The 24,747-nt window shown below is 44.4% G+C and overlaps 1 protein-coding gene across 1 annotated transcript in view; it reads right to left on the minus strand.

The window, feature by feature from the left end:
- Nucleotides 1–16,741, minus strand: part of FAM135B (family with sequence similarity 135 member B) — a 352,204-nt gene extending 335,463 nt beyond the window's left edge. Inside the window, exon 1 of the mRNA XM_050940579.1 lies at nucleotides 16,603–16,741. The gene's annotated coding sequence lies outside the window, so the exon portion shown is untranslated. The remainder of the gene's footprint in view (nucleotides 1–16,602) is intronic.
- Between the last annotated feature and the right edge of the window lie 8,006 nt (nucleotides 16,742–24,747).

Raw genomic sequence — 24,747 nt, forward strand, 5'->3', positions numbered from 1 at the left:
CCCATGTACCAACAATTCTAGGAAAGCAGCCTTAAGACTGAAGTCCCTTCACAATGATGCTGATATACCATTTGGAAATACATCCCATCCCTATGGGAATCAAAGTCTTCAAATATCTTTGATCTGCAGAGAGTCATAGACCTTGTTAAAGCTGATGGGTATCCTATATATACATACATACACACACACCCACGCACACCTTTCTATCAGGCTAAGCTGAAGGAACAATTCAATGCCCCTTTATATAGTGACAGCTTGAAACAATAGAGAGCCACTACTCTAGGCAAATGGCTGCATGGCAAAACCAATCAGAAGCTAATCCATGTTGGCAAAGGGCTTTCCCAGAGACTGACTGTAAAAGACAGACTAGGGGATGGATTGGCTGCAGATGGACATGTCTATCCATGAGATACAGAAAAAGAAAAAGAAAAAAAAAAAAAAGAGAGACGCAGTCATGAACATGGCCTTGGACAGGAAGAAGAAGACAGAGCTTCTGCTATGAACAATACTCATGGGAAAGGCAAGCATGGATTTCCAAGCACGTATGCTGCTTGCTGTTGTTCATTTCCACTGTGTTCGGTACAATCCTGTTTTATTTTGTAATGAAATACCTCCGTTACAATCAATTTCTTCGGATGGAAACAAACTGGCAAGGCCCTGAATATTAACTAACTATTCTAGTCAAAAGGGACAATCTATTACAAGTGCGTGAGCACATCCATGCACACAACATCTAAGTATTGACCCAAAACATCAAGATACAGTACTGCTCTACAAAATGCGATCCTGAATTCCCCTCAACACTTGTGATTAGTGTGCACCTCTCATACTACATGCATTAAATTTAGCAACACAAAGGAGTCTTCCCCTCCTCCTACCCGCCCCCCCCCATCTTCCTTTCTATGAAATTGCACCAACGAACGCCAGCCCAGGAATCACAAGCAGAGTGGCAAACTCACACATAAGTTGGTCACTGAATCAGTGTACCGGCTGTCACGCCAAGCCATTAGCCAGACTCAGTAGCAAGCATGAAAGACAAAAGCTAGAGGCAGGCATATTGCTTAAACTGCCACTGAATACAAGCTACACTTCTCCAGCAAAACGGTTCATATTTCATAAGCATCTGACTTAAGCATCTAGCATGTCCATACAGCTAGCCTGCCCTAGCTAGATTTCATCCAGCTAGCAACAGCAGAGAAGACAGTACAGGGCGGGCTTCAGAGTGGTAATACAAGCTCAGCAGGGACCTGGGTACATACTTGGCTTGCTAGCCTGCTCTGAAGCCAATAGTGCTCTCTCAGCACTGTTATTGTTACCCATGTTGGCTGGACTCAAGCTAGCTCATGTAGGCTGGCCCACGTGCAGCTCTTTCTGTGTAGACATGCAAAGTCTACACAACAAGAGGGAGCAGTGAATAACAGGCACAACTTATACAACCGATGCAGATAGGAGCAGAGCCATAACATTGTGTAAAAGAGCCTTAAGGCTAATACAGAAATTGAAAATTCAGCAAACAAGCCAAAGAAAACCAAGGCAAGGAGACACCCTCAGAAACACCCTGGGGCCCTGGCCCTCTGTGCCAAGTGCACCAGGTGTGGGGCAGGCAGGCTCAACCAGGCAGGATCCAAGTGTGGAGGGACTCAGTGCTGGGGGGATCCAGGTGCGGGGTGAGAGGATTCTGTATGGGACAATCTGGATGCAGGCAGCTCAGTGTGGGGCTGTGGGGTGTCTAGGTGTGGGGGGATCTGGATGCACAGAGGCTTGTTGGGGGGTGGGGGTTCCAGGCGCAGGGGAAATGGGACTCCTCAGGGGCTTCCAGGTGAAGGTGGATGGGCTCAGGGGTGGGGTGGGGGTCTGGGTGCAGCTAATTGGGGAGGTCAGTGGTGGGGGGGTCACTATGTGGCCTCAGGGTGGTGGGGCCCATAAGGGTGGGGGTTTGAGTGCAGGGAGGCCTGTGTACAGAGATGGGGGTCTGGAAGCAGGGCATCTGGGTGCAAGGGGGCTCCAGATGCAGGGGTTGAGGATCAGTGGGGTGGGGTTCAGGCATGGAGGACTAGGTGGGTTCTGGGTGTACGAGGTGAGGCTTGGTGGGGGTGCCAGGGTATGGGAGGTCGGGATGCTCGGGGGTTGGGCAGATGGGGGAACAGCTCCCTGAACAGTGACTCCTCCCCGCACAGCTGAGGAATAATGGGAGCAGGAAGCAGAGGCAGGGCTGGCTCCAGGCTCCAGAGCACCAAGCGCGTGCTTGGGGCAGCATGCCGCGAGGGGCGCTCTGCCGGTTGCTAGGAGGGCGGCAGGCGGCTCTGGTGAACCTCCCACAGGCGTGCCGCCGTGCTTGGGGCAGCGAAATGGCTAGAGCCGGCCCTGAGCAGAGGAAGATGCAAAGCTTCCTGCAGCTAGGAGAGATTTCTGGGGGTGGGTCTGACCCAGCTGCAGCCATTCCATGCAGGGGAAGAGGAAGTCCCATCCTCTCCTGCCTCCAGCCCAGGTGGGACTAGCAGCTGATCCCGGCTCAGGATGGGAGCTACTGGCTGAGGTGTCCCCAGCCCTGAAGTGATTTACCTCTCTGCCTGCTGCTCTGGGTGCCTGAAACGATGTACCTGTGCAGCTAGGGAGTAGTGCATGACTGCTCTTGCAGCTTCCCTTTGCTTCTCTGTCAGAAAGTCATTTTTCTGTGGAGAAGCAAAGAAATCTGCAGGGGACCTGAATTTTTCGCATGCGCAGTGGAGCAGAATTCCCCCGGGAGTATCATTATATAGCTATAGATAGAATGTATATTGAGATTAGACTGTATATGGTTTATGACAGAAAAATTGCTGTCTCTAGTCCTGCTGTCAGGATGAACTAGAATTCCATTGCCAGCAATAGCATACTATAGAGAGTATAAAATTACACTCACACACTCAAAGCGTATGTCCCAGATTTAACTTGATGGTTAACTTGTCAGGGAAAAAAGTGAGCTAGGCCATGCCAACTCTTCGTTCCACATGGTCCTTACAGTCTCATCTTTTTAGTATTCAGAACTGAGAGTTATCTGAATAATAAGAAAAAAAAGAATAAAACCTAAATTAATCTCAAACAAGGTCTCAAAAAAATGAGACCATTTTCTCTGCAGGGCTTTTTCATGGAATGAGAGCTTCTGTATTTGCTCTTTCCACGCGTTGAAATTTGCCATCTCTGATCTCTCTTGGAAAATGTGTAATGATTTTCAAATTCTGCTCACTGCACATCTATGTTACAGAGAGCGAGAGAAAACTGTTATTACTGCCTAGCTGCAATCTTCTAAAATGGCTTTGTGTGTGGAAGAAGTCACCTTGCACACATTGTACATCTGGCATAGGCCATGCCTGAAGAGCCCTTTGTCATGAAAAAAAAAAATCAATACCAAAATTGAAGAGGAGAACAGCGAGTGAACACAATTACAGTTATTCCCTTTGACATTACTGGAACTATTTACACTTCATCCAAACTAATATATTCCCCTCACAGCTCATACCACTAATTCATTAAACATTATTGATATGGAACCTTCTATCCCTAGAGATTCCAAAGCGCTAGATGAACACAGGGACTACTCCTTAGCCACATGGCTGGTCCTTCAGTTCATTTTAAATACTCATATGGATTAAGAGGTTCTGGACAAGTTATTGATCAGATGAAAGGCTGGTAATACCACCTATTATTAATGTTGTACAACACTTTCCCGTACATGATACTGTTCTCAGTTGCTTATAACTTTGATGAATTTCAACTATTCCCAAAGGGCTGAAATTTTTCAGGTTTTGTGTCTGCACCAGTCGAATTTTTGTAGCTAGCAGAACTATTTTGGCTGAAGTTGTTTCCACGGACAGGACAAGGAAAACTATATCGGTGTGCAGTATTAAAAATTAAAGTCAATCAGACAACCTTCTCTTTGAGGTACCCTAGCGCCCCCATTCTTTGGAACTGGGACTTGAAATTTGGCAGCGGTGGCCTTCGTGTCACCCTGTGAAAGTCTGCCAAAATTTGGACCAGTTAGAAGTCTTTGGGGAAAAAAACAAAACAAAAACCCCCCGCTCAATTTGCACAGGCTCAGTAGAGACTTCAATTTAAGCAGCTACAATGTTTGAAGATTCAGGGTGCTTCATTGTGGCAATCTTAATTCTAGCATTTCCTAATTTGAGTGCTTGACTTTGTAACTTTAACAATGTCCATTTATTAGTTTTTTTTAAAACGTGTAATATACGTATAGAGTGAAATCTTGGCCTCCCTGAAGCCAAAAGAAATGTTGCCATTGAATTCAATGAGGCCAGGAACTCACTGATAAATGGAATCCACTTCATTCGCCTCTGAACTGCAGCTACTTCTAGGATGTAACACGGTAGCTGTTTTAACAGTGCCCTCCACCCCAGAAATGCATTATATGAAATATCCAAACAGAAAATGGAGAGCGTATTTAGGGAGGTAAACTCTGAATTACACAAGTTAGACTTGGGACCAATTATTTGTATTGCAGTGGGATGCAGAGGCCCCAATGAGAGATTAGGCTCCACTGTGCTAGGCATTGTATAAACCACATATGACTGACTGACCTGGCACCAAAGCATTTACAGTACAAGCCTGTAGACCAGCCATCATGAGGAAAGAGAGGACAAGACTGACGTAACTGTGTAAAGTAAAACTAGGGGTTTATCTGTATGCTGGAGTAATGTACTCTCCAGAGATGTGATTTCTAAAGTGTGCTAACATGTTGCCTGTTAATTGGCCCATGTAGCCTCCTCCTGCACCCCAAACCGCTGATCCACAGCCCCACCCCAGAGCCAGTACCCCCAGCCAGAGTCCCCCCCCACTCGCAACACCAACTCCCTGCCTCAGCTTTGTGAAAGTGAGTGAGGGTGGGGGAGAGCAAGGAACAGGGGTGGGGGGAAATGGAGTGGGGGCAAGGCAGGAGCAGGCATGGGTGTTCGGTTGTGTGTGATTAGAAAGTTGGCAACCCTATGTACCTCAAAGTACCATAACTGCACCCTAACCAACCACAATGGACAACTAAGAACAAATCAAAAGCGTCTCCTCTCAGAAGGTACACCTGCCTCTGCGACATAAGCACGACAAATCTAGTCTAGTTACATAGCTATAACCAAGCCACAAAAGAAGACTTTCCCTCAAATACACACATACACACACAAAATCTCTGCCCAGAGGAAACAAGCCACACGAAGTAAAAAGAATGCTCTAAAAAGACCACTCTGCCTTGGTTCTAGCCAAGATGCCATTGCTATGCTCAACTTCATCTCCCCTCTTGTGCTACACACCATCCACCCTGGAGAATCTTTCTGCTGGCTTCATAGCTCCCTCTGCGTTAAAGATCCTTATCCTCAGCTTTAAGGCTTTTCACAATGTGTCTCTGACTACATGATCGCTCTCATGTCTCCCGCATGTCTCGTGCTCTGACCTCACTACTCCCCTTGACACTTGCACACAGGTAAGCAGCATTGAAGGGCCAAGTCCTGTGCTCAGTGAAGTCAATGGAAGTTCTTTCTGCTCACTTCCATGAGGCGGGGTGTGAGACGCAGAATGACCTTCCCTTGTGGGTGCTCATGCTGGCTGCGAGGGCAGGCAGGCCCATGGTGCTTGCTTTGATTCTTCCCTCTTCTGCACCAGGTTCAGCCCAGTGTAACTGCATTGAGAGGCATGTGTGGCAGCAGAATCAGGACCTGGGTCTTGCACAACCAAGGCCCCATGCCGAATCCAGTGACTTCAGTGAGTGCAAGATCAGGGCCCACATGGGCATACCTCCACAGACTAAGAATAGCATACAAAGGGGACATATTTGGTGGGAAACTGGGGGGCACGGCAGTGTCAAGGAACGGACTTACCCCAAATCCTCGGCTATAAACAGGTCAGCCAGCAGTCACCATCTCATACAGTATGGTGTTGAAGGGAGGGGGGGAAGGAAATGCAATTTTGGGTTGCATTAATAGAGGCATAGCATGTAGGTCACAGGAGGTGATGGTACTGCAGCTGAAGCCTAGCCAGCACCAAACAGAGCAGTACCATGTCCAATTCTGGTCACTGCTGTATAGAACGGATGTAGAGAAACTGGAAAGGATCCAGAGGCACGCAACAGAGATGATCAAAGGGATGGAATGGAAGTCATATAAGCAAAGGCTGAAGGAACTGGGTATAGTCAGTTTGGAAAAGAGGAGAATAACAGGGGTAATGATAGCAGTCTTCAAAACACTTGAAAGGCTGCCATAAAAAAAAGATGGGAAAAGTTTGTATCATATTGCCCTCTGTGGCAAGAGAACATGAGTTTAAACTACAGCCTAGCAGATTTAGATTAAATCTCAGGAAAAAAAAAACTTCCTAACTGTAATAACAGTAGGACAAAGGAACGAACTGGCCAGGGAGGTTGTGGAAACTCCTTCACTGGAGGTTTTCAAAAGGAGGCTGGATAGCCCTCTGTCTTGGATGGTTTAGACACAAATCCTGCATCTGAGCAAGGGCATAGACGAGGGGATCCTTGTGGTCCCTTCTAATTCTATGTTCTATGGTGCTTTTCTCAGATAGGAGTAAGGCCTCTTCCCTACGCACAGTACTGTAGGTAGCAAGCTTGGCACTGGGGCACACCCCTGGGACACTGCACACCCCCAGATGGAGCTTCCTGCCTCCCCACAGTTCAGACTGCAGTTTGTGTGGTTTATGGGAGCCCTACCTTTTACCCAGTGCTCCCCAATACATAGGGATCATGTGAAGCCACTTACAGAGTAGCCAAGTAAGACACCAGCTGTGTATGAATCACATCCAGGACAAGTGAGCATCTCCCTCCTAGCCAGCCAGCCCACACCCTGCCTCTGCCAGTATGCCGCTGTAGGTGTTAGGGTTATACGGCTGTATATTTTTAGTTCCTCTAGCAGCAACTATTTCTGCATCCTGAATTATGATGTGATTTATCCCACTTTCTGTCTCTCATTTAGAGTGTTATTATTAGCTGAGCTGAGACAATGCACTCAGTGCTGTACGTTTATTAAAGCACTAATGTCATTCTCTACCACCGTGAGTCACCTAAAGTAAGACGGTGTTCCACTATAGCACTACTGGAAAAAGCATGGGAGCCTAGCTGATCATTTCCCAGTGGTTTATTCCAAAGGCATCTTATTCTTTCCATAAGACAAAAAAATATATTTGACTTGTAATCCAGTCAGGGTTAATTCCCCCTTTTACTTCTAAAATTTACCACACCAAAAGCTACTGAAACCATTACTGTACTCCCTTAGTGCCAATCCTCCAATCCCTTACCACCAAACATAGCCCCTCTGAAGTCACTTCAACCTACATCTCTGACCTCTGAACCCTCTCTCCTGCCTACTCATCCAGTATCTGTCCTCACTGCTTTTCTTTCCATACATCATTAAAAGGTCAACATGTGGAACTCATTGCCAAGGGACACTGGTAGCCAAAAGTGTAACTGGGTTAAAAAAAAGTTAGAAAAGTTCATAGAGGATAGGTCCATCAATGGTTATTAGCTAAGATGGTCAGGAGCACAACCCCATGCTCCTCCGGGTGTCCCTAAACCTCCAACTGCCAGAAGCTGGACTGGATGACAGGGAATTGATCACACACAGTTACCCTGTTCTGTCATTCCCTCTGAAGCATCGGGCAGTGGCCACTGTCAGACGACTGGATACTGGGCTAGATGGACCAGGGGTGTGGGCTAGTATGGCTGGTCTTATGTCATTCTGGCATTCATACTGCACCACTTAGTTTTTGACCTTTCTCCATAACTTTCTCATGGGCTGGACCCCAGGCCCACTGCAGCCTATGGAAACGTCTGCATTCACTTGATGGGCTTCACATTAGGTTCTCTCTGAAACATGCTGAGTCACTTCTCAATCTTCCTTTGCTCCTAAATTGTGGCTTATCTTCCTTGAAAAGCCTTTTGCAATACTGGGCTTGAGCCTATCTCTATTAAAGTCAATGTCCAGAGTCCGATTAATGTCAGTTGTGCAGGGTCAGGCTAAGCATGCATGAAGGTAACTATGAAATGTAACACAATGGAACGTTATTGCTTTTACCATCTACCCTACAAACTGCACCCTGACAGAGTTTAGTGTCAACACAGCTGCAGCGGGAGAGAGAAATGAAAAGGGAAACAATGGCAAGCTACAGACAAAAAAAAAGATGTTTTCAGCTGAGATGGAGAGACAAAGGAAACAAATGAGGCTGTAGTTTTTCTTGTTGTAAAATAGATTAACAAAGTATAATATGGGCCACAAACTACTTTCAGACCTCCCACATCCACAGAGCCTCAGATAGCTCTGTGTCCCAAAACCTGCTCAACTCACTTAAAGCTGATAAGTAACTGACTAGAATGGGACCAAGTCAGATGTGATTCCATATGACTTGGTATAATTGAGGGCCGCATGCCATAGTAAAACAGTGTGCTATGGAAATGAATGAGCGGTACAGAAGTAACCCACTGGTCAGTGTGTGTTACACTGTGCCTGATCTACAGAGGATGCGAGTCTGCAACAGGCCCATCTACATAGCCTGGCTCTCGAGCTCAAGCTGTAGCAGCTTCCCCTCCCCTGCTTAAGCACTGGAGGTCCCTGGTTTGATCATCATGTCAGCCAAAAGGCAGAAATCACACAGGTCCACCACAATGTGTGTGTGGAGGGCCCTAACCTCCGAAAACAGTAGAACTCAGAGTTACAAATTGACTAGTAAACCACACACCTCTTTTGGAACCAGAAGTACACAATTAGGCATCAGCAGAGACAAAATAAAAAGCCTGTACAGTACTGTGTTAAACAAACTGAAAAGAAAAGGAAAAGCAGCATTTTTTTCTGCATAGTAAAGTTTCAAAGCTGTATAAAGTCAATGTTCAGTTTGAAAGCTTTTGAAAGACCAATCATAATGTTTTGTTCAGAGTTACAAACAACCTCCATTCCTGAAATGGTTGCAACTCTGAGGTTCTATTGCAGTTGTGTTTCCAAGAGTTCCCTTTAAAGCAAGACACTTACAGTCTCTTCTAACCTTATAATTCTATGATTCTTACTACCGAAGGACCTTCTAGGTGAAAGTAGTATGACCCTTGGCGGTATCTCCTTTTCTTGGAAAATCCACAGGGTCATGTGGGGAACAATATGAGGACCTTTTGACCTACCCAGCCTACAGCTTCCCTCTCCCAGTCCCTACCTGTTCCCATGCTGATCCCAGCCCCACAGGACAGCTATCTATGGAGCCCTGGAAAGGCAGATGACACCCCACTCCTCATACTGGAGTCCTTGGGCCCACTGTTTGTATCTTCCCCTTGTCTATTCACTATTGTGCCAGAAATAATTCATTGAAATGAGATGTCTCATAATGGAATCCGCTACTTAAAAAGTTACATGCACACACAAAAAAACCCCAGAACAAACCCACACACAATAATGAGGCCCCTTTATGTGAAGAAAACAGGAAAAACCATTGGATCCAGCACAGCATTCAGGAATCCAGGCACAGCATTTAGAATGGGATTTATCCTGTGACTGTCCAGTAGCCATTGGTGATGAAGTGACTGCCACTTTGGGAACTCTTATTATTTACTGGGCCTAACACCATACCATTAAAACCAGAAAAACTCCAAGTCATCCCAATAGGATCATTCCTCATGTACTGGGGTAGAGAATAAAGCCTTTGATCAGAAGTAAGGCCCCATTGTGTGCCAGGCACTTTACCCACCTGCAAGAAAAAGCCAGCCCCTGCCACAAAGAGTTTACAATGTTAGTAGCCAATGAGAGATGGCGAGTGGATGTAAACAAGCACAGGGAGTATAAAGGTAAGGGGAGGACAGGACTGTGGTCAGGGTCCCAATCCTGCAGTAGGCCCACACAGATACTCTTTGCAGAATCAGAGCCTCTGAGACAGGGCCACCCAGAGGATTCAGGGAGCCTGGGGTCCTTGACGGTGGGGGTCCTTCTGCTCCAGGTCTTCAGGGCACTTCAGCAGCGGATCCCAGAGCGAGAGAAGGACCCGCTGCCGAACTGCCATCGAAGACCCGGAGCAGAAGGAGCCTTCACCACTGAATTGCCACCGAAGACCCGGTGCATCTTCCGCTTCGGGTCTTCGGCAGCAGGTCTTTCACTTGATCCGCATGTGTTCGGTGGCACTGAAGGACCTGCCGCCAAAGACCCACCAAAAACTCTCGTGGGAGCCCCTGAAAACTCTCGTGGGAGCCCCTGTGGGGCCCCGGGGCAAATTGCCCCACTTGCCCTCCCCCTCTGTGCAGCCCTGCTCTGAGATCTTGATCTTTTTGGTACTAAGGAAATATCCTGCTTGTAGAAGAGTCAGAAGAGTTAAGTGTGGATACTCTTGCTCTTCTCTTTAAGAAATAGCTCTTAGAAAGGTACTGTACCTGGATTTCTGTATCCCTCACATATTGAAAATACAAATTGACAACAGTACCTGCCAACAACTCATGGACATGGACTCAGTATTGTTTGGTTGATGCATCACACCTGATAAATATGCAGCTCCGCTGGGGCAGTAGACACACTGAGACCTGCTCCTTGGCTTAAACATAAAATTCCACACATGCTGCTCCGTAGTAGATACCGATGCATTTAAAAAGAAATATACAACAGACACTAGCCCTCTTCCAAGTAGAATGTGCAGTCAGTGGAAATATCACATAGGTGCTTTGGCTCAGGTACATGTTTTCCAAACAAGTGGAATAAAGAAAAATACAGCCTGATCCTAGGAGGTGTTGAGTGAATATAGGTGACACTTCGCATCTCAGCACCAGGTCACGATGTAACAAACAGCAGCTACATAGGAACTTCACCTTGTGTGCAACAACATGGCCAAGGACTCCTTAAAAACTTCCTGGTCACAGTGGGGTTAAAGTTCAGTTCTGCATGCAACAGAAGCACAGGGTCCTAGCACTTAACCTAAAGGAGAATCTCCGCTATGTGTTGGCGGTCTATGACATATAGACAAGCATTTCTGATTCATGCATTCCTGAGCAGTGATATATATACATACACACATGCTAGCTGGTTCATTACAATGTCATTAATAAAAAACTAATAACATTTAGTCACGCATTTACAATGTGTATATCAAAAGTGTTTGTGAATACAACAAAGAGGACAGTTACAAAAATGGACAGTCAGAATTCGCCAAACACCAAACAGCTGCTCACCTGACCCTAATCTCATTCCTCTAACCTTCTGCAGGGGCAATTAAACAAATGTTGTGTCACAACTGGACAACTATAAAAAAAAACCAGGATATTGTATTTATATATAGTGCCCTTCATCTCTAAGGAGTCCTGAGTGATATTGGGTTCTTTGCACTTCCATTTCAAAAGAATGAGGGTTTGGCTGTAGTTCTCATTGGAAGAAAGATCCTGCTTTTCTGGGGGCAGAAAGGCAGCAGCCAGCTTAAAACACACACACACACTTTTGCAGCCTCCATGAATTTAGGGGGGAAGGGGGAGAAATCACAGAAGAGAACAGTTTTACAGGTAGTTTAGTGGTAGATCCTTGGCAAAAAAAACTCAAAGAAAGTGCAATCAGACACTAGAGAAGTAAAACTCCAGGACAATAGAGTCACTAGCCCTGCAAGCATTAATGCTAGGATCAGAAAAGGAATAAAATTATATCCCTTGGATTTAGGTTTGGAAGACATCAACCTGTGTCTCATTCCCTAGGTGGGCTGAGATCAGGCGTGTCACCAAGTTGATTAAATTGACCTTTTGAAACAGGGCTCAGAGCAACATAGCAACCAGAGCCAATGCCTTACCTCCTGGAACAGTGTTAGCAAAGATCTTGCTGGAGACCAGGCACAGCTTCCTCCAGAGAGTATGTAGAGCACTGTTAGTGTGCAAGGGAGGGTGTTGGATCCAGGGTAGAATACAGGAAATAAGCATGAAACTTCAACCATAATAGCAGGCTAGTCATGGGCTTGGATACAAGCAGCCTGTACACATACAGGGAAATACAACTTCACACATTGCATAGAACTAGGGTGACCAGATAGCAAATGTGAAAAATCAGGACCGGGGGGAGGGAGAGGTAATAGGAGCTTATATAAGAAAATGACCCAAAAATAGGGACTATCCCTATAAAATTGGGACATCTGGTCCCCCTACATAGACCAGGGAGGGGCTCCAACTGTGAAGTGTGGATCCAGAGCAAAGCACACCTAGAGTCTGGAAAAGATGGCTTTTTTCATTAACCCCACTTAGGTTAACATACTGGGGGCAAACCTGGGACCTGCACAGTTAAAGTTGTGCACACTGACAGACCCTCAAAGTCTCCAGTGAGATGGCCATTAGAGGGGACTGTGATAGGAGACACCCCTCTCTCATAAGCACCTCCTGCACACTCTCTCTTTCTCTGCCTCAGGTGCCCCTTGTCAGCTGTTAAGCTCCTCAGGTGAATCTTAAGTGGCCCAGCCCTCCAGCCAAGTCACACACCACCAACGTGCACAAACAAAACCAGAGTAAAAGGTCCAACAGGGCCTGTCTCTGTGCCCTTGTTACCATCTACAACCCTGTCTCTGGGCTCCATCCTCAGCCCCCTCTGGGCTAGCTCTAAGTCTGTGCCTGCCCTGGTATAGAGAAATGCCCCCAGGGCTTTCTCTCTGGAGATTCTTAGCCTTTATCACTTAGAATCATAGAATCATAGACTATTAGGGTTGAAAGGGACCTCAGGAGGTCATCTAGTCCAACCCCCTGCCCAGCTCTCCAGCCAGGTCACTCCTTCAAATTCAGCCTACTTCAGAAAATGGGTGGCCCTCTGCAGGTTCTTCAGGCCCATCCTTGAGCCCTGTAAATTCCAGCCCTGTGCTTGGGCTGCTAAACAGAACTTGTCCCCTTCTGGGGTCTTTGGCCACTTTGCCAGTGGGGGGACCCAGGCCAACTCACCACTCCAGATCACAACCCAGGGATCCTACAAACAGCAGCCTCAGGCTGCTCCCTTTAATGCCATTGCTGCTGCTATTCCCTGGGCCTCTTCCCATGTAGTCCCTTCCTCTTCACCTGTACCCCAGGGCTCTCTGTTCCCTGTTTGAACAGGTCTCTCCCACAACTCTTTACCGGTAGAGAGTCAATACTTTCTCCTTCTCCCCCCTTCTGGCTCCAGACAGTGACTGACCTGCTTAGCCCTGTAGCTCCTTTTATCTCAGCCGCTGTGCTCTGATTGCTTTTATAGGTAGCCATAGAGGATCACTTTCACTGCTCTTTCATGGGGGCAGGGTTTGGTAGGACCACAAGGCCTCCAACAGGGGGCCTCAAAGGGCCTGGTACATCCAGTCATAGAGGAAAAGATCGACATTGTATTTAGGATGTGTGGGTCTTTTTCACATCTAGCAAGGAACAAACTTGCCCTGACAGGGAGATGGATTAGAGGGGTTGATCCCTTGAGTTGCTGAGGTCCCATATCCCCCTTTAATTCCAAAGGGACCACATTAAATGGCTGCTTAGCATCTCTGACAATATTATCCTGGATCACCTTGCAATCCTTTGCCATAACTAATTTATCTGTTTTATTAAAAACCTGGCTTTACCCAGTTAAAAGGACATACAACTTAAAACACTGAGACAAGTGAGACAAGAAAAAATAAATTTTCTCTAAAGTGTCCAAATAAAATGAAGATGAATTTTAAAATGTATCAGATACATTGTTCACCAGCAATGAAGAATCACTTGCCAAATACTACCACACAGTGGCATGTGGAACATGGCAGTTTCCCCTACACTTATAAGAGGAAATTGGCTGCTGTGTCTCAGAAATGACTGTTGCAACTTGTTGACAAAAGCTGACTTTTTAATGGCAGCTACCATACAAACCTGATTGTGTTCTAAGCTCCACTCAGACACAAAAGAGGACTAATGAAAAAAGGAACTGGATTTTTAAAAGATAGTTAATATCTTTAGGTACCAAAATAGCATTTCCATTCCCCCTGCCCCCTAGAGCAGTGCCAGATACTAATGCTAGATGGTCATCAAGAGTCCAACGTAAGAGAGACTATGTCCTTCCACATTAGCACGAAATGGTAATATAAAACAACAAGCCATTTGATACAAGGAAAATCCTCTCCTAAGATTCTCATTTGAGTAAGCGGGGGGTGTCAGCTGGAAGTGTTGGCTGGCCCTGAATATTAAAAATCAGTTATTCTAGGGGTACATCTACACAGTGATAACCCCCCCAAAACGTCTACACAGCAATTTTACTGTCCAAAGACCGAGCCCTGCACGCCCGAGTCATCTGAGCCGGACAAGCCGCAGGTTTTTTATCACTGTGTAGATATGCCCTGAGTGCCTAGCACCCTGACTGTTTACACTTACATGGATACAAACACTAAACACTGGATTGACTCTCCATAAACTGAGCATTTTCCATCTCTCAACACACTGTGATTCTATATGAGCATTGCTTTACTATAAACACACTGATTTCCTGCCTTTCCTAGAGCTGTTTTTTAAGAGAAGTTTTGCAGCCACATAGTAATTAGGAGTCAGCGTATATATAGTGCTGGCTTCTATGTAACCATACGCCTCCAGCTAGCAGCAAAGTAATAATTCAGAGTAATATTTTCGGGACATTACGTGTAATCTCAAAGCCCCTTGACCTTTAATCATTTGTTTGCACTGATGAAATATTCAATCTGCTTCATTCTTTACGATGTTCCCTCTTGATTATGTGCTTCATATCCCTGCAACATGTATAAAACTGATTAAAATGCTGCAATTGATTTATCATCATTATAAGCACGATCAGGTTCAGGTTCCTATTACTGCGGTTTTTTTCCCTGACCCATCTTCTCCAAGACACATCATTGTAAACGAGGGTTCCCAAAATTATAATATTCTCAAGCCTTAAAACAGGAAATCAAACCCAGCCAAAGATATATCGTAGATATGGCCAGGATATCCTAGCGGACGTCATCCAGGGACCTATGGTTTCACCGTAGATAGATTTAATTAGAACGAGGACCAAAAATCAGCCCTTCTAATTATACTTGGCTATTCTAAAATACTTGTATTAATAAGGCCAAACATCATCTTATGGAGAAGTCCTATAGATTTTAGTAACGATGATGCCAAGAGGGTTCTAAGGAAATTACTCTGCGAGTCTACAGAATTGGATTCTGAATGCTAATCTCAGTATAGGTTTTTTAAGCCATCCTATAGAATTCCACAGCAGGGATGTAGTCTCTGTCAATTTCTACAGTACTTTCTCCATCACGGTGAGCAGTGTATATTCTGTGCTTCACGACAGCTTGTGTAAGTAGAGTGTATTACATATGAGAGAGAAATAAGGGGCACGATTCTGTGACACGTTCGGTGCCTCTTGCAGGGTGCAAAAGCACCCGCAGTTTCTGTTGATTTCAATGGGCTTTGCAGGATTGGAACCCATATGCTCATTCTTTATCATTGTTCAACATGAAGACAGGTGCAGTTTAGCCATGGCTACCTCACATCCAGACCACCCTCTGTGCATAATTATGAAGCAGAAGCAGGGTTATAATTCTGGCATTTCATGGGTACGACTTTGCTAATGTCTGGCTCCCTTTTATTGAAATGCTGATTGTCATTACAGTGAAGTACATTTCCAACCACGCAGGCAGTGATAACGAGCGTGGGCGGGGTGGGGGAGGTGGAGGAAGATAGCTGCTGACGTCTCTATCTCTCCTTACTGCTGCAAAAAATATTAGTTACGTGTAAGTGGAAAGACCTCTCTGCAGTCATTACATAGCAAACAGTTACCACTTGGCTTCAACTTACTTTTACCCTCTCCACAAACACAAACACACTCACTCTTTCAGCACAATACAAGTTTGCATATGGGCATTGCATGGTATTTTTATTTATTTGTGTGTTAAATAAGGATTCATTTCCACACCTGTCTTTGCGTTATTGCTGATCTTTACCCTTTTTAAATGCACTCAATGTATGTTTTTCTATATATGGATCCAATGAATTTCCCTTATTTCTTACTCATAACATTTTTTTAAGATAGGAAGGACTGAGCATTTTGGTAAGTATTTTTAAAAATGATCGTTAATAGCTACGACAACCTTAGTGTTATTGCAACTATTTACTTTTATTTTAAAGCACATAACATAACCCTTTCAGTTACAGATTACAGTGAAGTTTCCTCTCTAGCCTATACACACACCTCTATATTTTACAGATGTCTCCTAAATATAACCCGAGAAATTTATTCTGTGCAGTGAGGAGAGGGAAAAGCATTGTTGCCTGGATTATTTTTTTCAGAGGGTTATTTATTGCTACGTCGACCTTTGCTTCATTGCAACCCTTCACTTTTATTCTGAAGCACAGAGCTTGAGTCGTTCATACTCGGATCACGTTGTGTCCCTTGATCACCCCACTTCTAACCACTCTCACTGGAATATTAAAGGGATTTATTATTTTTCTCGTGTTGGGGGGAGGTGGAGAGAGAGGGTCTGTATGGCAAAGATAGCAAAACATGCTTTGGACAACATGGTTGGTTGAAATGCCATTAAAATGCCTTTGAAACAAGATAGCCAATAAACTAGCAATACGCACACGTACACAAACCTGCACTGATCAAGGGAAGAGTTTGCAAGCAGCACAGCTGATCTTACCTGGGTCTTTGTGGGGTCCTCCCTCAACACACTCTCTCCAGTAGGAAGTAAGGTTGTGGTTACTGCTGCTGGTGTCGATGGAGCAGGTACAGAAAGGCAGTTGGCGGATTGCAGTCCCTGCTGCTGGGCTCTGGCTCCTGTCAGGGCTGCTGCTGCTGCTGCTCCTGGTACTGATGATGCTAAGGAGGAGGAGAATGAGTGAGGAGGAGGAGGATGGTGATGGTGCTGATGCTGTTGCTATGGTTACTGAAATCAGCGGCAGCACCACTCAGTGCAACAGCTGCTCCAGCTCCTGGTTCTTTCAGACACAGGCTGTGGCAGAGCTAGAAACAACAACAATAATAAATGCCCACTCTTCTCCAGCACTCACTTTCTCCTGCTCTTTTGAATATTATGCTGCCGCTGTTACTTGTGTGGAGCCGAGTCTAGCGCTCTGGCTCTGTGATCAGGTTAATGATTGCAATGCCTGGGCGATCCCGTCTCTCAGCAGCCTGCTGGAAGCAGGTTAAAAGGACAATCGTAGCAGCAGCAGGAAAAAGAGATGGAAGAGAAGGAGATTTAGAAGAAGGGCCCAAGACATACCCCCAACCCTTTTCTAGTGGGGCAGTGAGGAAGGAGAGCACCAGAGACAATTCCATACAGCCTGGCTAATGGGCTGCAGAGTGATGGCACAGCTGAGAGGAAACAGGTGGTCCACAGAAGTGTCTGAAATACTCTAACAGAATGCTAAGCATCTCAGAATTGGTGGGTTGAAACCTTGACTCCACTGAAGTCAATGATAATTTTCCCATTGACTTAAATGATGCAAGGGTTTTGCTCATGAGGTTTCTTCATTTTTGTAACAAACTCACAAAAGGGACAATTTTCTAATTTTTGTTTTTGTGCAAAGACAGAACAATTTTCCACGTAAACACAGGCCGATTTTCAAGCAAAACACAGTTGGAAGTTGGATCTTTTCTTTTCCCTTTGAATGAAAATGGATTTTCTACAGAAAATTCACATTAGTCAAAAGTTCCTAATGAAGAAGGATAGCCACTTCCTTTCCCAGAGCAGAGAGTAGAATGACATAAGGGGAAAACATTCATGCAGAATCCCCTTACAGAGAATGGAGTTTGCCCAGCTCTGAGAATCTGCAGGACAAGGAGGGAGAGAACTAAGCTGAATGGGCTACCTGCTGGAGACCTTATTAGCAAGAACTAGGACCCAAATGACAAGACAGGTGAGACTGCTGCACATTAGGCATTAGGTAGTGTTTGTCTTCAAATACAGTACAATACCATACAGATGTAATCCTCTGGAGTTCTACTCCAGCCCAGTTTTACACAGTGTTTCACTTTCTAAGAAATACACATTTTAGGCTCAAGTTTTCTAAGCTCCATCTTTGTCCAACATGCAATTTTTGGAAAGTTTGAGCAAAAAGTCCTTCTCTGAGCTATGGGAGAAAGAAGCGGCAAAAGTTATATAGTTTATGCTTTTTTAAAAATGGTATGCACACATTTGACCAGGGCCAGGTTAACAACTGCTGATGGCTGGAAGCTGAAATTCACTGTGAATGTGATCTATCAGTGCCTTCCCCTGCTTTGGAAAAATAGATCGGATTAAGATTGTCTGTGGTTTGCTAACCTTGTAGTTAAGCACCAACAAAGCAAAGGGCAGTTTTCAAAAGTTCACTCACCAGGGCAGAAGATTTTTTTTTTTAATTAAGTCAGGAGGCATCTTGAAAAACAGAGATTAACTGACAACTAGTTAAGCACACAGGGTGAATACAAGGAATTAGCTCCTAACTTCTATTTAGGCTCCTAACTTTCCACATTCTGTGAATGCTTCCTTTCGAGCATTCAGCCACAATGTTCAAAACTGCTTAGAACCTGACTACTGTCTCTTAAACTGCACCTGTGAGGCTAATGAACTACTCATGTGAGTAATAACAGTGAGGTTTGCTCCTGCTGAATATATTGCTCAGGGGCAGATCCTCAGCTGGTTTAAATCAGGGTAGATTCACTGGTTTCAATGGCACTACGCTCACTCAAACCACCTGAGGATCTGGCCACTTTAATTCTCAACACTGCTTGTAATGCTGAGCCAAATTCTACTTCTTTTAATTACATGAATAGTTCCACTGAAGTCTATGAGGCTGATTCTCCACCACCCTGCACCTCCTACAGTCATTTATCCCTGTGTAATATAGGTGGGTGTACATTGTAGCCACATCAGAATGGCCTAATCACCTTGGTGGTGGCGTTGACACTGCTCAGGTATAAACGTGCAAAGGTGAAGAATCAGGCACAAGTGTCTTTATGTTTGTTCACAAAAACCCTGTGTAATAATAAATCATTATTAGAGAAATACTGTTTGATCCCATAGTTAAAGGTTGTCTCTCAGCATTACATGCTTGCAGAACACCAGAATTAAGGCTGCACGTTCAACCTTATAGACTCTAGGACTGGAAGGGACCTCGAGAGGTCATCGAGTCCAGTCCCCTGCCCTCATGGCAGGACCAAATACTGTCTAGACCATCCTTAATAGACATTTATCTAACCCACTCTTAAATATCTCCAGAGATGGAGATTCCACAACTTCCCTAGGCAATCTATTCCAGTCTTTAACTACCCTGACAGTTAGGAACTTTTTCCCAATGTCCAACCTAAATCTCCCTTGCTGCAGTTTAAGCCCATTGCTTCTTGTTCTATCATTGGAGGCTAAGGTGAACAAGTTTTCTCCTCCTCCTGATGACACCCTTTTAGATACCTGAAAACTGCTATCATGTCCCCTCTCAGTCTTCTCTTTTCCAAACTAAACAAACCCAATTCCTTCAGCCTTCCTTCATAGGTCATGTTCTCAAGACCTTTAATCATTCTTGTTGCTCTTGTCTGGACCCTCTCCAGTTTCTCCACATCTTTCTTGAAATGCGGTGCCCAGAACTGGACACAATACTCCAGTTGAGGCCTAACCAGCACAGAGTAAAGCGGAAGAATGACTTCTCGTGTCTTGTTTACAACACACTTGTTAATGCATCCCAGAATCACATTTGCTTTTTTTGCATCAGTATCACACTGTTGACTCATATTAAGCTTGTGGTCCACTATGACCCCTAGATCTCTTTCTGCCATACTCCTTCCGAAACAGTCTCCTCCCATTCTGTATGTGTGAAACTGATTGTTCCTTCCTAAGTGGAGTACTTTGCATTTATCTTTATTGAACTTCATCCTGTTTACCTCAGACCATTTCTCCAATTTGTCCAGATCGTTTTGAATTTTGACCCTGTCCTCCAAAGCAGTTGCAATCCCTCCCAGTTTGGTATCGTCCGCAAACTTAATAAGCGTACTTTCTATGCCAACATCTAAATCATTGATGAAGATATTGAACAGAGCTGGTCCCTTGACTGATTTTGGCATGCTTAACTGTGCACCCTTAACACTGCATTTTTCTTGTGTATTGAATATATGCAAAGGTAGAACAGTTGCCATTCAGTGATGGAATTAATATTGTTCTTGCAAGTCATTGCCTTTCCAAGAGGAAGACTACTCTTTGAAAGGGATTGCATCCAAAATCAAAGAAATAGAATATTGCAGAGGGTTGGGAAACTACTTTAAGAGCAGGATAAAATGTAAACATCGAAGATCAAATCAGCTGGTCTCAGGATAGCTAACAAGCACACTTGGAAGAGTGGGAATCTGAGTTTAGTTCCTGGTTCTGCCATGGAGCACCCGCATGGCTTGGCACAAGTTGGCCCAGATCCTCACAGGCATTTAGGCACCTAACTGCCATTGATTTCAATGGAAGTTAGCAGCTCATATATCTTTGAGGATCTGGGCCTCTCCCCCTATGACTCAGTTCCCTATCTGTAAAGTGAGGATAATCCTTTCACCCACCCTTTGTCCATGTAAATTATAAGCTCCAAAGAGAAGGGACTGGCTCTCACTATGGCCCAGATCCTCAAAGGTATTTAGGTGCCTAACTCCCATTGATTTCAAAGAAGTTAGTGGCTTATATATCTTTGAGGATCTGGGCCTATCTGACTGTACAACCCTTTGTACCATGGGGCCTCAATCCCAGTCGGAGCCTCTAGTTGCTTTGCAATACAAATAATAAAATATAATAATTAATGATTAATAATAAATTAATAATAACTTATCTGTGGACACAGAATAGTAAAGTGGTAGAAGCATGCATGATTATTAATTGCTATGGAAGTATATTACAGCACCCTATAGAGTGCAAGTAGGCAACTTTTATTTAGAGAAACAACACAGTCTCTGCCCCCAATTGAATCTCATACATGATGCAACCAAGGAGCAATTAAACAGCGGGTAGGGGAGGACAGGCAAGGGTCACAGCAATGAGATTACATGGTTTCTCAGCAAAGGTGAATGTGTGTTCAGCATGACAGAAGAAAATATAGCTGATTCGCTTCTTTTAGGCCACTGTGGTAAAAGTGCTGTTTAAAAGCATTTGACATCTTGCCAATTGGAGGGTAAAGACAAAAATTAAGAGTGCCAGAAAAAACAATAATTCATTGTTTTATATATTATTTATTATTATTATTAATTTGTCAAAGTACATATAATATTACCCACAAAAAATAAGCTAAATGAACATTATTAAGCACTTGATAGCAAAATCAAGCCCTTAAAAGTTAGGAGCCTTAATTTGGCCCCCCTGTGTATATGTATTACGATAGTCTAATTACATGATTACATTCTTTTTGCCCCACAAGACCCCTGCCTCATTCAGTGTACAGGGTGGATGATGCTCACTTAATGATCAGCTAATTTCATATTTTGCTTTCTCCTCATTGTTCATCGTGAGGCCCAATGGCTTATGTAATGCACACTACTCAAACACTGCTCTGGACAGCAGGGCAGCTCCAGCTTTTTCGCCGCCCCAAGCAGCGAAAAAAAAAGTAAAAGTAAAATGTGATTGCACTGCCCCCGAAGTGCTGCCAAAGACTGAAGCGGAGGAATTGAGCTGCCGCTGAAGTGTAGCCGAAGAGGAAGCGAGGGACTGGAGGACCTGCCGCTGAATTAACACTGCAGACCCAGGAGTGCCGCCCCAATAACGGACAGAGTGCCACCCCTTTCTATTGGCCACCCCAGGCACCTGCTTCCTTCCCTGGTGCCTGGAGCCAGCCCTGATGGAGAGAGAATTCACAATTTCCTCCTGGCTTTTCTACATCACTCTTCACTACAGTAGCTGAGTGCATCACAAATTTATTTTCACAACACGTCGTGGGATGAAGAAGTTTCATCCTCATTTTGTATATGGGAAACTGAGGCATAGATTTGTAAAAGTGGCCAGGCATTGCTCTGCTCAGCATTGACAATTAGGCACCTAAATACCTTTGCAAATCTGGGTCTAAGTGACTAGCACAGCTAAAACGCATTTCCAGAAGTGATACAGCCATTTAACCAGATCTTTAAAGATACTTAGGTATGTAATGGTGCAGTTTAGTAAAATTCTGAAGACGGCTTAGGCAGCTAACTTCCAATGAAATCAGATCTGTCTCCCCTTTCCACTTCCCTCCTACCCTGCACCCCAATGGTTCTCAGTCCCAATCTCCTTGCCCAGCCATTTCCAGACTCCCTCCAGCTCCCACTCCTACTTTCCCTCTCCCCACCCCTCCAGCCTCCAATCCCAGTCTCCCCACCTTCTGTGGCTCTTTGTCACAATCTACTCCCCCTGCCCGACCCCTCAGGGCCCAGCAGGTCCAGCTCTTGTGCTCCCTGCATTTGGATCAGGCAACCTTCCTCCTCCACACTGCCTGGGCATCGCAGAGGGTCACTGAGAACACAGGAGATACAGGCTCCCTGCTCTCATTTCAGGTTCTCAGACTGGGACATCAACAGCTCAGAACTGCAACTGCAGGGAAAGTTCTTCTCAATCCCAGTTTGGAGCATGCCAGTGTGGGGAATTTAGCAACTGAAATCTAAAAAAATCCCTACAGAGTATGTGAAAGTTCATTTTTCAGTGGCTTATAATTTGGCCCAATTTGGACAGATTTTCAAGGAGAATAGCAGGAGGCACATCCCTGAAACAAAGACAACTCCCCTGTTAAATTTCAATTCGCTACTCCAAAGCATGAAGGGTCTAGGGCTTTCAAAGAAAAGGTTAGCAGTCATTTTTAAGATGCACAAACTTATTTTTCCCTATTTGCATTCTTGGAAACAGTTGAATTATTTTGGCTGAAATTTCCCCTCCCCCAAATCAGCCCAAGGCAGGCACCTGGCACACAACATTTTAGCCCAAATGATTACAGTTTGGTGGAGTTATAAGCAACTGAAAACAGAGTCTTATAATGGTAAGTGTTGGGCAACCTTAACAGATGGCATTACCAGCTCCACCTATAATACAGATGAATTCACTAAACAGCCAGGTGGGCTTGTTTCCTTAATCTTTTCTCCCAGTGGTTCTTAACTGTCTTTTTTTGTTTGTTTGTTTGACAATGCAAAATACCAGTTGGGATGTTATAATTATATTACTTTGCCCTCAAGTTGAGGTTTGTATATAAAGATTTCAAACATATATTGGAAACAATACTGCATTAAACCTCATAACACACCCTTACAGAGCAGGCAACTTGGATTATATTAATTTACAGATGAGTAAATTGAGGCACAGTGAGATTAACGGATTTGCCTGTGTCACCAGAGGAGCTTATGTTACAGGCAAGAAAAAAACAAAAAAACATGACAGCAAATCACCAGTAAAACTAATGTAATTTTATATCTGCTTGAAATATATTATTCAGCCACTAGCTGTCTGTTTGCGTTAACCATAGGATGGTAAACAACCAACACAAAGCTGGAATTCAAGGTGTGTGGAAGTTTCTTTACATATAGATGTAACTTAAAAAAAAATACACATACCTCATATTTGAGGCCTGGTATTGTGACATTTAGGAATCCTGATGCTCACTCCTCTGCTTTAATCACTAGAGCACACCTATCTTATATTATTATAAATTACCTACAAAGCAATATAGAGAGTTTCTCCAGTAAAACAAAATACACATGCCAAAAACGATATCAGACATTATAGGTAAGCCCAGAAATCATTCAAGCAGGGGACATTAATAAGTTAATATAGCTGGTTATTCTAATTGAAGGGCTCTAGGCACTCAGATACCACAGAACACGCTCCAAGGAGAAAGTCCAGGGATACACACCTTAACACACTCAAAACCTCCTTCACCACAGAAAGACACTCCACCAGAAATGTAGATGGCATCATGGAATGAGCCACCCAAATGCCCTGTGAGAACCTGCTTCAATACAGAAATAAAATCCCTTCCAACTGCACATCCATAGTTGTCACCTACCACCCCACATAAGAACCCACATCATCAAACAACTACAACTCACACTCAATGAGGATCCAATCCTGAAAGAAATCTTTCCTGAACCCCTTCTTCTGGCCTCCAAGCTCATCATCAGAAGCAAGTACCCCATAGACCAGGACACACCAAATCATAGTGGCACCAGACCCCCAATAAACTAAGGGGGAGGGATAGCTCAGTGGTTTGAGCATTGGCCTGCTAAACCCAGGGTTGTAAGTTCAATGCTTGAGGGGGCCATTTAGGGAGCTGGGGGTTGGTCCCCCTTTGAGCAGGGAGTTGGACTAGATGACCTCCTAAGGTCCCTTCTGTCATAAATATACAGGTAGCATAAAATCCCTCTTTATCATGTAAAGGGTTAATAAACTCAGATAACCTGGGGGGCAGCAGCCCAGTAAGGGGAGAAGATACTTTCAAACCTGTAGGAGAAGGTTTTTTGGCTGTCTCTCTCAGAGCCAGCCAGGAAACAGGGCAAGGGAAAATACATCTCCTAAGCTATATCTGAACTAAGCATCTAGTCTTGCAGAAATAGTAAGTAATAGCAGAAAAGAAATGCATTATATTACCTTTTGTTTTAGCTTGTGAATTTTCCCTGTGCTAACAGGGAGGTTTATCCCTGTTTTTGTAACTTTAAAGTTTTGCCTAAAGAGGAAATCATCAGTGTTTTTGAGTCTTTTGTTATTCTGTAAAGTACTTTCCATCCTGATTTTACAGAGGTAATTCTTTAACCTTTTCTTTAATTAAAATTCCCCTTTTAAGAACCCAATTGATTTTTCATTGTACTTAAGATCCAAGAAAAGACAGCCTGTACC

Source organism: Gopherus flavomarginatus, chromosome 2 (assembly GCF_025201925.1).
Source record: "Gopherus flavomarginatus isolate rGopFla2 chromosome 2, rGopFla2.mat.asm, whole genome shotgun sequence".
Taxonomy (NCBI): domain Eukaryota; kingdom Metazoa; phylum Chordata; order Testudines; family Testudinidae; genus Gopherus; species Gopherus flavomarginatus.